Genomic DNA, 13,103 nt, shown 5'->3' with positions numbered 1-13,103 from the left:
TTCAAAAGCACCTATATGCCCGGACACATGAAGGTCTGTCTTGTGGATATCTTCTTCTGCCATCATGATCCGATTGTAACTCGCGCTACATCCATAAAAGATAGCATCCGTTGTGGGCGCCCATCTACTAGCATGTCTCCATTGGCATAGGTACTCATTCTTGGGAGAGGCTTCATTTAGGTTTCTGTAATCCACGCAGATTCTGATCGCCCAGCTTTTCCTTTTAGAACCGGTATAATGTTAGCTAGCCAATCAAAGATAGATGGCGTGCCTGATGAATCCCGCCTTGAGCAGCCTTTTCTATTTCTTCTTTGACTTTCGCCTGGTCCATGGACATCCTCCTTCCGCCTCGCTTGACTGTAGGTATCCTCTTGATTGGCAGCTTGTGTTCTACCAAGTTCTGTCTAATCTCGCATCTCATGATAATGCCAAGCAAAACAATCTTGAACTCTTGCGAAGTGCAACGAGTTCCTTCTATGGCTCTTTCAATAGTGCATCGATAAAGGTAGGCCTTGATCCTCCTGCTCCTAAGTTTATTTCCCGCAAAGGATCTTCTACCCCGCAGAGTCATCCAAGGCGGCTGGTGCAAAATCTAGCACTTCCTCCCGTAGTTCTTCTTCCTCCTCGGCTTTCAGGCTTTCATGAGTGAATTTCGCCATATTGATGGCTGAATTCTCGCCAAAAACTTCTTTTCCTCCCAAGATATCAACAATCTTTTGTAATGGACCGGATTGTTGCAGCTGATCCTTTTCCTGATTGGGACTAGACATTAATGCTATGGAAATTTAGGACAAAAGGTCTGCTCCAATCCTCCAAGGAATTGGTTAGACCTTCTTCAATGAGTCTCTGGGCCGTGACACCATGGGGGCGGCCGCTCGTTGACTCCAAAGAAGGTGAAAGGACCAAGGTCATCATGATAATACCTTGCCCTCACAACACATGGCAGAAGTAGAAATGGCCGTGGATCGGCCTCTATTATTTCCATGTAGCCTTCTTCATTCCATAAAGCTAACTGTTGATGGAGAGTGGAAGGAACACATAGACTCTGGTGAATCCAGTCTCTGCCAAGTAATGCATTGTAAGTGGTAGAGGTAGTTTCTACCACAAAGAATGCAACCTTCAGCTTCTTGCTTCCTACTACAACATCCACATCTAGGATCCTAAGGGTTTTGGTGATGCCTCCTGCAAATTGGTGACGGTCAAAGTGGTTGGAATTAAGTCCCTTTCTCTCGCCATTTTACTCAAAGATTCTGTTAGGCGTAGGTTGATGGCTGCACCTCCATCTACCATAGTTTGGGAATAGGAACACCCCAAAGTTTGCTGTTTTTTGCCATTTCTTTGGTTGGTTTGGAGAAGCAAAGCTGATCCAGCCAACTTGTGGGTTGTTCCTCTCGCCCCGACCGCTCGCTGTGCTCCCTCTTCTCGCTTCTCGCCAACCCGCACTCAAAACTTTGGGAAAATACATCTCCATCCGTGGTGCTCTCCGTTCTTCATCGCCTGTAACTTTTCGCGGTAATGAACACCATATTAATGCCTAGGTCAAGACTTAACAAGTCCTCCACCCGCACCAAGGCCCGGCTTCGATCCAACTCCTCCGTCATAATCCATCTGTTCTCTCCTCATACCTCCGCCCATTCTCCTAGTTCTTCTGCTCCGAGAGCGATCTCGTCATCCGCAGATGGATCATAATCCAAATGCTCCTCTTCATACTCTCAACCCAGCCACTTGCCCTTCTTCCGGAATAGAATCGGTTTTTTCCTCCGCTCGGGCCTGGGAGTTTAAGTAGATTTTCGAAAGAGGCGTGAGGCGTATGGATAGAAGGCTCTTCGAGGATTCTCGCCCCAACTTCGGTTGAGAGATCGCTTGTTCCGTCTGGGAAATATTTCGCTCTTCCTTTGGGCGAATTGACTGAAGCACTGTATGCGTTTTTCTCGTTATTGAGGAATGTGCAGATCGCCTCTCAACCTCCTCCTTTGGGTTCCCGCGCTCTATTGTTGGTCTCCACCTTTTCGGCTGTAATACCACCGCCTTTCAATGATGGCACGCCAAAGGTTTATCACTGGGCAACCTTATTGATTTTTCTTCCTTGGGCTGTCACGCCTAGTCTTCTTTTCGCCGATTGGACAAGCCTAGGTAGTTTCTGTCCGCCTTATCTCGGGCAAGAGGTTCCAATCCGTGTCAAAACACTTGGAGTGGGCGATCCGTTTGTGTCACTCCTCCACCACCTCACACTTGCACTCTGCAGCACTATTCCAACTAAATGGTTGCTTTGGTCTTTCCATAGTCTTTTTGAAACTATTCGCTCACTTCTACCGGGTCCACTCGATTGTCGCTCCGTCCCTTCTTCGCTTCGCCAATTTAGGTTGACCATATTAATTTGTGGCGTGGGGAAAAGGATCTGTGGTGACGGATGGAGGCTTTTCTGCTAGCTTCAGCCTTCCTCCTGTTATTCCTTCCTGTATAACATCTCCTGAAAACAACACAACTATTGGTAGAATGATTCCAAGAATTGTGTTCAGCAATACTGTCTGCCCTTGAGTTCTTCTGGTTTGGGCATTCTGTGAGGCATCTCTATTGCTTTCTGTAGCAACATTTCATCAAACAAAGCATCTACTTTGGTCAGATCGAAAGAATACACTTTGTTCTGCATGGGTTTGTTTGGAACGAACCCTCCTGTGAATGGTGGCGGCTTTTGATCCCTTGGAGGCTTTGTAAGGGTCTTACAACGATGGGATGCTTTAATTTGCCATTTCCGCAACAGCAACTCTCTCTCCTCCGATTCCTCGCATCTTCTTCTGACTCCACTTCAATCATATGTATTGAGGAAGAAGGGGATTTGTAATACGGCTTTGGAAGAGTTTCTCTCCTTTGCTGCTCCTCTCTCGAGCAATTCTCGTGATTTAGCTGTTGTCCGCCAGCCTCTGGGCCGCCAGATTCCAAACAACATCCTATCAAATCTTTTCTCAAAGAAATTTTGAGGGCACTGAGCCATTTGGATGAAGTGTCTTTCTTCGATGGGATGACTTCATTTTGAGCTTCTCAACCGCTTATAAAATCTTGGGTGTGTTCATCTTCACCTTGAGAGAGCAAAGAAGGTCACCGATGGTGACTGGCTGCTGAACTCTCGTAATAGTAGTATGGAAGACGCTTTCCATTTGCTCCAAGTCCAATACAATTTGTCGGGCAGTTAGTGTACCAAGTGCTTGTCCAGAGAGAGAGTTCCCAAAAAGTCTTAGCTTTAACATGGGTTATTCTCTATGGCTATGCATTGGGTGGAAAATCTGCCTACATGCTCAACTGATGAAGCATGAGGATCCTCTCCATTGAATAAAGTGAAGTTTGGTACTTTAAAACCTGGGGACAAGGGTATTTGATCGATGTAAGGTGGATATGGCTTTCTATAGGTGGGCCTTTTCTCTCCGCTTCAGTTCCATCATCTCCTCTGATCATCTCGCAATGCCCCACGTCATTTAGAGCATTAACCGAGGAGGTTCCACCCTCTCGCCGAGCAACCTCGCTCGGGCCGAGAAAACTCGCTCGCCGAGCAAATCGGTTCGCCTATATGGTCAGGTAACTTCTTCTCCAGGCTCCTTCCTGGCCTTCCTCTTGGTTTCTCCAGCTTGCCCCTCGCCTGCTTCTGTATTGGCATAAGGATAATTCCTCCCCTTCCCCTTCCTCTGCGTGGAGGGAATGGATTGGGTCCATCCTTCGGGCCTGTGAAGGTAATATTGTCTGCTCGCTCGTGCACTGCCATAGGGAGATCTTGGGGCCGCTTGTCGCGAATGTCGTGGTTCTCCTCGCCTGATTGCGAGACTTGTCCTCGGGCGAGGAACCGCCGTACAGCCACACGCTTGGCCAGAACCACTTCTTCGGTGTCAGCACTCGATTTCTCCGCTCCGCATCCCGCTACCGCACCGGCAGAGAGGGATTCTATTGCCATGCCAATCCAGGTGGACCCGATAGGGAACCATTAGGAAGGTTCTTGCCGACCACCCATTAGATTGAGATTCGCCATGGCACCTCCGATCCTTCCCGACTGCTCGCTGACCTCGCCATTGCATCATGGTCTGCCATATTATCTAGGTCTTGCCTGTGTTGTGACCTCTTGTCGAATACGCAGTCCTCGTATCGTGTTCATCCTTCCGAGCCACCCGACCTCCCGCCTGCTGCCATGTGCCAATGCCGGGCATCACTTTCTCTCGATTCCAATCCTTCCCGAGGCCACTTGGTTTATTTCCATGTCGGGTGTTGGTTCTGCCTAGAGCTTCCAGATTCATGGACCGGTAAAGAACAATATACCGAGAAGTCCCACTCGGTGTGCAAATTGTTTGCCCGCTTACGCTCACTCCTGTGATGGAAAGGCAAGTTCCTCAACCGCTTTGAGAACTATAAACTGTCGATAAGTCACTTTCTTTGGTGAAAGCGTACATCGCTAGCAATACAAATTTCTAGTGCACTTAGTTTGGAGTAGATAATCTTGCGCCCCAAGTTACCGATTTAAACAAACGATTGTGAATTTGGGTGAGGAATATCTCCTAAGTAAGTTCTTTTCTTGCCTCAGCATTTATGTGAGGACTTTAATAATTTATCTCAAGATAAACAATGCCTGTTTCCGCCGTGAATGGTTGATGGAATTTAACCGCTTTTGTGTGCGTAATCGATGGGATTTAAACTGCTTAGCGTAATCATGGAATTTGAATCTTGTAGCGTAATCGCTTTACAAAACTATAATAATAAATACTCATGCTAGAGAGATGAAGATACAATTGGAACTCCATTTCGCTCGAATGGGAGGCTCGCTCGGCCGGATCGAAATGTCCGGCCGGATCGAATCGCCCGCCGGACTCGAACCGCCCGCCGATTGGAAATCGCCCGGGTGACTGATCGAATGTTGACAACTCGATTGCTAAGTTTCAACTTTAAATCGATACCAAAGGTTGATTCTGGCAGAGCTTCAATGTACTTTAGGCTTTTTGTGAAGCTTCGAGTGGGCGAACCATCGCGGCTTCTGTATGGTCGCTCGGACTCTGGCTAGAAACTGACTGTGAAATTTGAATGACTTATTTTCTAAGTCCGAACCTTGGGAATTCTAATCTAAAGCCGGTTTTCACTTGGAATCAAGTGAGCTTCTCGCTGAGTTGTTTGTGTTGTGTCTCCTGGCTTGAGCTTTGCTGCTTCAAGTGTTTTGCCAAGTCATTTTGAGTTTTTGTTTTGATTGATTTTGGTTTTTTTGTGCCTCTACCCTGCTCACTCTTCTTGTATTTATAGAAAAACTGCTTTCCTCCGAGTAAGTGATTGTGTTTTTATTAAGCAAAGATATTCTCCCCTTTTCCTCCTCTTTCTTCACTCCCTGGCAGATAGCCCGATAGGTGATCATCTGCTTTTCGCCTGCCCTTCCGGACACGCCTCGCTATCCCTCTCTCGAGATTGTAACCTCGCTTATCTATCTTGGGAGATTTACCTTCCGTAAAGATGTAGAAAATCTCTCAGATATACATATATAAGGGGACTTAATCTTCAGCTCTTCTGATGTCACTAACCCTTCACTACTTCTTCTACAGAATGTTGTCGACTTTTTATTTGTAGGTCGCTTTGTTGACTTTTCATCCTCGACTGACTTCCGCCATTGCGACTTTATCTCAGAGGTCACACATGATTGCTCTCCTTCCTGGACTCCTCTTCCTATTTATGCTGTCGTGAGGCCTCAACCTGCCTGTTTGTTCGATGGCTTGGGATGTGCCAATTTTTGGCCCAAACACATATCAACTAATCTCTTTCTATTGGGCTTCCTCAAGTTCCAAGAGTGGCATGCCTATCAAACAAAGCAATTGGATCACTCTGAGGCCTGTTGCTTGGACCCTAACCTAACTTTCTTCCAACTTAATTCAACAGAGGAGAAGGCAAAACATCTGCTATACAAAGCAGTTTCAGCCCCATTTCTCCTCCTAGGGTGAACACTTACTTGTTGGAAAAACAATAATCAGTGACTATTTAAAATTATTATATATTAACAATATCAAAGAAATAGATACAAACTGTAATATAGAATACAGTAGACAACAACAAATAAAAATGACTTTAATTCGAGATAGAGGCTTGCAGATTTGATGCAATGTCCTAAAGACAGTAATTTCACCCCTTCTCCGTGCCTTGAAGTTCTATAGGTAACTACCTCTTAGGATTCAACTATCTGTATTCTAAGCCCTAGCACTCGGACTTAGAATCTCTGCTGAACTTTGTATATTTTCCTCTCGACAATGTGAAATGCTTGTAGAATGTTTTTTCTGTGTCAAACGAATGAGGCTTTGTTTGATTTAAATAAAACCTCCAAAACCTTATCGAGAGTCACAAATCATAGAAAACAGCTAATTAAACTAATCTGAATTAATAAAAAATTATTAACTCGAAACCAAAAAAATAATTTAAATCTGAAAGTTCCCAAGTGCCCCAAAGCCCATCTTTTTTACCATTAAATATTATATAGTTTTATATAATATTCAAAAGCCCAAATAGTTTTTGCCCAATCTAACTTGGCTATACCCACTTCCATTTACAAAGTTGACTTCCACACTTATGCCTCACTCTTTCTACTTTCTACCAATGTGGGACAAATATTCCTGAATTTCATTCAAACTTCCAACATTACTTTCTCCTGAATTTCAATTTCTAGCATTTGTATTAAAAAAGTGGAGTTGAAATTTAGGAGCTTGAACATTATGACCTTTTTTCAATTCGTGATTTCTTCTAGAGGTTTAAATTTGAAGATTGAAGAGGTTAGCATGCGAAGCTTTTTTAATTTTGGTTAAATTGTAGCAATGATTCTGGACTAAGACCAAACTTTACTTTTCGCCTCTTATATTACTAAATCACATTGGTGGTATGGTACTTTAATTACGTCTCATCATAATCGCTTCTCACATCTTCACCAACTTTTCCAACGATGATACATGATATATGGATAAGTTCCACTTGACATGGGCAAAAATGTCTTTTCACAATTTAAAAAAATATCTCTCTCTCTCTCTCTCTCTCTCTCTCTCTCCACCACCAATCTTCTCCCACCCAAATCAGACCCCATCAATTTCTCATTTAGATGTGGATCACCCAGGTTCGGGTCCATCAATTTCTATTAGGAAATAAAAGAAATTAAAAAGGATAAATGCCAAATGCCCCTAACATTTCATTTGTCACAAAATGAACACTATGAATTATTTTTTCAGCCAATTTATTCATATTAATTTTTACAATGCGTTCTGCCGATTTAGTTTTCCACAATTCAATCCAAAATGCCCGTCAAAAACACCACGTAAATTGCACATGAGTCGTCTGTTGAGGGTAATCTCGTCCTTTTCACAACTTCGCTGCTTGTCTTCCTTCCATTTCACAACTGCACTACGTGTCTTCCAAAATCACATGAAGATCAACAAGAACTGCTGTAAATCCCTCGAGTTTTGGTTTATTGAATTAATTATATAGAAAAGACAATGCATACACCAAGCTATCACCCACCTTGCACAAATCTGAAAGTCTGGTGTAGTTTCAGATCCTAGAAACACCCAAAACCCAAACCATGAAAACTAGATAACAAACCAATTGCCTTGCCTCATTTTCCATTTCCAAATCCATTCAACAAAAAAACCCCACCCAAAAAAAAAAAAAAAAGTCTGCTTGCTTTTATCGTTCATGGGAAAGGCACTTCCTTCAGCGACCAGATTCCAAGAGTTATCTCTACGGACAAGCTCTCAGACAGGCCCAGACGCACAAAGCAAGTCTCGCAAGTCCGAATTGCACCCCACAAGCACCGAAACCGGAGAGCTTTCGGGTTGACCCGGAGCAAATTAAGCTGAAGATGGAGAGCTCCGAGGGCCAAATGTGAAGTTATTTAATATTTATTAAAGTATTTCTGTTTAGTTGGAATAACCCTATGTTTTAGGGAAGTAGCTGAGGTTTGAACGTTTCTTTAGGAAGATCTCTTAAATTTAGGAGTTGCTGGTCATGTGATCGTGCAGCAGGTCATGGAGTCGTGCAAAGTTTCTTTCTATTTTTGTAAGGCTATTTAACAGCCATCTTTCACTTAATGAAGTATTTAATTCTCCCACTCTGTTTCCTCTTAGTAAATCTAGAAACTAACAATTGGTATCAGAGCTCCAAATTGGGGCCTGAAGAGCAAAGGAAAGCAGCAACTCTTGCCGTAGCAAGTATCAATATCGACTAAAGGAAGCAGCTTTGTTCAACCATCAATCCCACGCTTCGATGGTCACTATGATCATTGGAGCATGTTGATGGAGAATTTTTTGAGATCTAAAGAATACTGGAGTCTTGTGGAGAATGGAATCACAGCATCTGCAAAAGGAATGGTGTTGATAGAAGCTCAACTCAAAACCTTAGAGGATCAGAAGCTCAAAGACTTGAAGGCCAAGAATTACTTGTTTCAAGCCATTGATCGAGCCATTTTGGAGACAATTCTGAAGAAGGATACGACAAAGGATATCTGGGATTCCTTGAAGAAAAAGTATCAAGGCATGACTAGAGTTAAACGTGCACAACTGCAAGCTCTTCGCAAAGAGTACGAGATGTTGCAAATGAAGAATGGAGAAACAGTCACTGACTATTTTGCTCGAACATTGACTGTTGCAAATAAAATGAGGATACATGGAGATAGAATGGAAAATGTCACTGTGATTGAGAAGATACTCAGGTCTATGACATCTAAGTATGACTACGTTGTATGTTCGATTAAAGAGTCAAAAGATATTGATGCACTTTCAATTGATGAATTGCAAAGTAGTTTGATGGTGCATGAGCAAAGGATGACCTGTCATGATATTGAAGAGCAAGCTCTCAAGGTTAGTCATGAGAATTACACATCAGGAAGAGGAAGAGGTCGAGGCAGATTCAGAGGTCGTGGAAGAGGGAGAGGTCGTCAAGGTCCATTTGATAAGTCAACTGTGAAGTGCTACCACTGCCATGAACTTGGACACTTCCAATATGAGTGTCCTCAAAAGGAGAAAGAGAACAAGGCTAATGTGGCTGAGATAGAGGAGGAGATGTTACTGATGGCATCTATTGATGAAAGAAATAACCAGAACTGCAACACGTGGTACTTGGACTCGGGCTGCAGCAATCATATGAGTGGAAATAAGCAGCTGTTTGCAAAGATGGATGAATCATTCAGGGATAATGTGAAACTTGGAAACAATTCCAGTATGTGTGTCATGGGAAAAGGCAACATAAAAGTTGAAGTCAGTGGAGTGATGCACTGCATAACTGAGGTATTTTATGTTCCAGAGCTGAAAAACAATCTGATTAGTCTTGGTCAGCTGCAGGAGAAAGGGATGGTCATCTTGATTAAAAAGAACTCTTGTCACATACATCATCCTGACAAGGGTTTGATTATTCAAGCTGATATGACTTCGAATCGTATGTTCATACTCAAAACAGAAGCACTTGATAAGAAACAAATGTGTTTCAAATCCACAACTAAAGAGGAATCATGGCTGTGGCATTGCAGATTTGGGCATTTGAGTTTCAATGGCCTCAAAGCACTCCAACAGAAGAACATGGTGAAAGGACTTCCTCTATTGCAAGCTCCCTCAACGGTTTGTGAGGAATGTATGGTGGGAAAGCAACATCGTGAAACATTTCCAAAGGAAAGTAGCTGAAAGCCACACAGGTGTTGCAATTGGTGCACTCTGACATATGTCGACCAATCAACCCCATCTCGAGCAGCAGCAAAAGATATTTTATAACCTTTACTGATGATTTTAGTAGGAAAACATGGACATACTTTCTTGCTAAAAAGTTTGAAGCTTTAGTGACTTTCAAGAAATTTAAGGCATCTGTTGAAAAAGAAACTGGTGTGTTTATTAAGGCTTTTCGAACAGACAGAGGAGGAGAGTTTACTTCCAATGAATTTGTTAATTTTTGTGAGATAAATGGCATACACAGGCAATTAACAGCAGCTTATTCACCACAACAAAACGGTGTGGCCGAGAGAAAGAACCGTACCATTATGAATATGGTAAGAAGTATGCTCGCAAGAATGAAGGTACCAAAATAATTCTGGCCAGAAGCTGTGAACTGGAGTTGTCACATTCTAAACATATGCCCTACTCATGCTGTGAAGGATGTTACACCGGAGGAGGCATGGAGTGGTAAGAAGCCTGAAGTAAGCTATTTTCGAACATTTGGTTATCTGGCATATGCTCATATTTCAGATAATTTAAGAACCAAGCTCGATAACAAGAACACAAAATGTGTAATGCTTGGAGTCAGAAACGAATCAAAAGCCTACAGATTATACAATCCAGAGGCTTAGAAAATCATAATTAGTAGAGACGTGGTGTTTGATGAAGCTAGTGGTTGGAACTGGAATGATAAACCAAGAAAGGAAGCTAGTGTTTATCTTGAAGAGACTGAAACTGAGCAAATTGTTGAAGAAAGTGAAGATGAACCTGTTGAGCCAAGATTTAATGAAGTCTCCTCAAATTTACCAAGGCAGAGAAGACCCCCTGGCTAGATGACTGATTATGTGAGTGGTGATGAGCTCTCAGATGATGACAATATTGCTCAATTTGCCTTGTTTGTGGCAATGATCCCAACACGTTTGATGATGCTATAAAGAGTTTGAAATGGAGAAAAGCCATGGATCTGGAGATACAAGCAATTGAAAGAAACAACACATGGGAGTTGGTTGATTTGCCTAAAGGAGAAAAAAAGTTGGAATGAAGTGGATATTCAAGACTAAGTTCAAAGAAAATGGGGAGATTGACAGGCACAAAGCCAGGTTAGTAGCTAAAGGATATACTCAAAAATATGGTATTGATTATTCTGAAGTATTTGCTCCCGTAGTTCGTCATGATACCATACGTTTGGTTATATTTTTAGCTGCACAGACTGATTGGTCCATTTACCAACTCGACGTGAAGTTTGCCTTTTTATATGGAGAGCTCAATGAACAAGTGTACATTGATCAACCCCCTGGATATGTGCAAAAAGGAAAAGAACAGAAGGTCTACAACTAAAAAAGGCTTTATACAGACTAAAACAGGCTCCGAGAGCTTGGTATAGTCATATAGAGTCAATTTCTTGAAGACTGGATTTATCAAGTGTCCTTATGAGCATACCTTGTTTGTCAAACATGGTCAAGAAGGGAAGATTCTTATTGTGTGTCTTTATGTGGATCATCTAATATTCACAGGAAATGGTGCAGATATGTTCAAAGACTTCAAGAAGTCCATGATGGAGGAATTTGAGATGACAAACTTGGGGAAAATGCACTACTTCCTTGGAATTGAAGTGAAGCAGTCAAGCAATGGGATTTTCATTGAACAGAAGAAATATGCTAAGGAGATTCTCAAAAGATTTCATATGGAAGACTGCAACTCTGTTCAAAATCCCATAGTTCCAGGAACAAAGCTAGTCAAGGATGAGGGAGGAGAGAAAGTCGGCAGCACTCACTTCAAGCAAATAGTGGGAAGTTTAATGTATCTACCTGCTACAAGGCCTGATTTAATGTTTGCTGTGAACCTTATTAGCAGATACATGGAATCACCCACTGAACTTCATTTTCAAGTAGCTAAGAGAGTTTTACGCTATTTGAAAGGAACAACTGATCTTGGTCTATTTTACAAGAAGAAAACTAGAGTAAAGCTGATAGGATTCAGCGACAGTGACTATGCTGGGGATCTTAATGATAGGAAAAGTACATCTGGATACGTATTTCTATTAAGTTCAGCTGTTGTAGCTTGGTCTTCGAGAAAACAACCTGTTGTCACTCTCTCTACAACATAAGCTGAATTCATAGCTGCAGCCTCATGTGCATGTCAAGCTGTTTGGTTGAGAAGGATACTCGAAGAATTGTGTTTTATACAGGAATAGGCTACTGTGATCATTTGTGATAATAATTCTACCATCAAATTATCAAAAAATCCAGTAATGCACGGGAGGAGTAAGCATATTGATGTTAGATTTCATTTTCTTCGAGATCTTGCCAGAGATGAAGTCATTAAACTAGAACACTGTCCAAGCAATATGCAGGTGGCTGATATTCTAACTAAGCCATTAACGTTGGAGGCTTACATAAGGATGCGAGAAGCACTTGGGATTTGTTCGAGTTCGAGTTTAAACTGAAAGTTCAATTACTTTTCAGTTTAGGGGAGGATGTGAAGTTATTTAATATTTATTAAAGTATTTCTGTTTAGTTGGAATAACCCTATGTTTTAGGGAAGTAGCTGAGGTTTGAACGTTTCTTCAGGAAGATCTCTTAAATTTAGGAGCTGCTGGTCATGTGATCGTGCAGCATGTCATGGAGTCGTGCAAAGTTTCTTTTCTGTTTTTGTAAGGCTATTTAACAGCCATCTTTCACTTAATGAAGTATTTTAATTCTCCCACTCTGTTTCCTCTCAGTAAATCTAGAAACTAACACCAAAGCCGAGTTCCGCTGGCCCAAGTGGTCTCAGACTGTGTGAAACAGTGGTTCCAAGACACGCTCAAGGAGGCCAAGGTCGGTCAGATGTATTACAATTTACAGCGGCTTGGCGTTTCTAGAGACGCCAAAAAGGTTTGAATTTTATTTTTGGGTTTCTTTGATTCTGCTTAGTTTTTTCTTTCAAATTGTTATATTTGTTTTGTGTGCATTTTTGGATTGGAGTTTAAGGGCTTTAAGTTTAAGTGCTCTGTTTTGGTGGAGGAGATGAAGCTGGGGATACCAGTTCAGTCAAAATAAGGGTTTGTGTGTGCAGAGGAAGTGGAGAAGAAGGTGTCGTTATTGATGGACGGGAAGAATCTGAGATTACCCTCAACAGAAGCAGCACGCGCTATACACATGGTGTTTTTGATAGACATCGGATGGAATTATGAAAAAGCTAACGGCAAGGGCGAAATTGGAGAATAAATTTAAACGATGGCTAAATTGGCTGAAAAAATAATTCATGGTGGACACTTCGACAGTCGAAATAGTCCATGGGGTATTCGGCAGTTTACCCATTAAAAAACAAGCCTCAGTGAATGAATTTTTTTCTCTTTTCTGTAGTTGTTGGGGTTCTAGGTTTTGTGGATGATATTTTTGTTTTCTCTTTTTTGTAGTTGCGGGCTAGGGTGGG

The 13,103-nt window shown here is 42.1% G+C and overlaps 1 pseudogene; it reads left to right on the top strand.

The window, feature by feature from the left end:
* The first annotated feature begins 11,214 nt into the window (after positions 1-11,214).
* LOC148916740 (secreted RxLR effector protein 161 pseudogene) lies at positions 11,215-12,392 on the top strand (annotated as a pseudogene).
* The last annotated feature ends 711 nt before the right edge of the window (positions 12,393-13,103 follow it).

This window comes from Prunus mume, linkage group LG5, assembly GCF_029339155.1.
Source record: "Prunus mume cultivar Tortuosa linkage group LG5, ASM2933915v1, whole genome shotgun sequence".
Taxonomy (NCBI): Eukaryota; Viridiplantae; Streptophyta; class Magnoliopsida; order Rosales; family Rosaceae; genus Prunus; species Prunus mume.
The sequence above is the reverse complement of the archived record's forward strand: the minus strand, read 5'-3'. Positions and strand labels throughout refer to the sequence as shown.